Raw genomic sequence first — 2,029 nt, 5'->3', positions numbered from 1 at the left:
TATTTCATCAACAATGTAAAGAATGTTAAACTTGAACTGTTGTCTCCTCCTGATGGTGGTGAGAGTAATTACACCAATGCCACTGACGTCTGTATCCAGCTGCTGACATTATGCTGTAATCTGCTTGAACTATTGCAGTTTTTGTAGATTGCTTCTGTACACAGTTATCGTGGTGTACAACTTCAAAATGACTAGATACCCGAGTGTTACTGTGGGATACTGTGAGCGAAAGCAGAAGCGAAGCGACTGTGAGTAGAGCAGGTGAACAATGACATTCAAACCCCGTCCCAAATGTCCTCTGCCCTGTCGCTGTGACTTTAACTCGCTCACATTTGTTAACAGTGCAGGAGTCATTGACAAAGAACACTATTATAAAAAACCTCCTCTGCATTTTCCCAAACTTTACGACAAAGTTTAAATGAGGGATTTTTGCTTTTTCTTATTTTAGTGCATGTTGTTAGGCTGCTGTGCTTCATTTGCATGACATTGTCCCTTAATGATAATAAGGAGCCCCTCTCTCTGCCTGTCTGTAAAACCTGTCTGTAGTGAATCTCATTGATGTGTTTTGTCCTCTTATAAAGTTACAAACAAAAGATTTGTCTGATTTTTAGATTATCGTTAAAACCCCATTTTTAAAAGTATGTAATGTGTTACTAAAACGGTTGATTTTTGACATTTGCAGACTTTGTGACATGGTGTTGAATTTATAAAAGAGTGTAGCTGTTCTGTAGTTGATGGAATGAGCTGACAGGTCAGAACAGGCCCGTCTTCAGCACAGAGCTGCGTTCGTGAAACTCTGACATCACAATATTACACCTTTTATTTGGGGGTCACTGTGAGAGCATACACTGTCCTCTGTGAAAGAAATTGTTGTTCAGCAGAACAACAAAAGTGAATATCAAGTAGGAAAATCCTAAATTTATGGGATTCCCCTTGTAGTCTTGACATTTCTTTGGCTGTTTCCTGTTGTCAGGATGCACCTTTGTTAGTTTGTTTTCTCAGTCCTGGTCCACATTTCCAAAGACATCATCCCAGCACAGCTGATAAGTTCCACACTCACGCACATGCTTCTGTTAACGCTGGTCTAATAAACTTTAGCTGGCAACGTTAAAGCAGAGTGTGACAAAACATTTGTTTGGACAGAAATGATTTAAAATGATTTAAAAACTCTCAAAGAGCACCTGGAACACCTTCATAAAGCCTCAAAAGCACTTTAAAATAAAAATTAGTTGAAAGTCTGGCCTCTTATGCTAGTATAAAGAAATGATGGGTCGGCCAAGACCTCTGCATAACTTAAGAGTTCAAGGAAATCTAAAGAATAAATGTTAAGTTGCAGCCCAACAGAAAAACTGAATGGCGTGCTCATAAATCAGTGAACAGGTACCAACCCAGCAAACAGCAAACCAATGAGAAATGAAATTCCACCAGTCTCAGAAATAACATCTTAAACATGTTAACATCGTAATATTCAAGGTGTCTGTAAATTTTTATCCATCTATATACAGTTTTTATATTTTTAGGTTTACCAACGAAAGCCATCAAAAGAAGGTGAAATTCATTCAATTTAGTTTTACGTAAATCAAAACAGTGACCTCAGTGTGCTTCGTATTATAAAATATAGACTCTACAATAATACTGAGAAAATTACCAATAGCCAACAATCCAAGTCAAAAAGAAGAAAGTGCCATCAACCCAGTGTGAGGGGTGTGTTTTTACACCCCAAGGGAAGGAGGGGGTACTCCCAACGGGGGAGCGAGTGGCATGGGTGAGTGAGGGGGGGGCAAGGAGGGGACAAGGGACATCGAGGGGGGTGGGTGAGTGAGGGACACACAGGGAGAGAGGGGGAGGAGCAATGTTCCCTCTAAGCTGCGCGCATGCGCAATTGCGCACTGCTGGCAGGTCTCTGCGCACAAAAAAGAAAACTAACCTGAGCTGAAATTAAGATTAAAACTTTAACAATCCTGTTCTGCATTGTTAGTCAGTGACTGGCTGCTCCCGTATGGGATCAGAACGAGGCCACCTTATCCCA

Source organism: Pundamilia nyererei, unplaced genomic scaffold, assembly GCF_000239375.1.
Source record: "Pundamilia nyererei isolate P.nyererei 1_Seehausen unplaced genomic scaffold, PunNye1.0 scaffold00526, whole genome shotgun sequence".
NCBI classification, from domain to species: Eukaryota; Metazoa; Chordata; class Actinopteri; order Cichliformes; family Cichlidae; genus Pundamilia; species Pundamilia nyererei.
The sequence above is the reverse complement of the archived record's forward strand: the minus strand, read 5'-3'. Positions refer to the sequence as shown.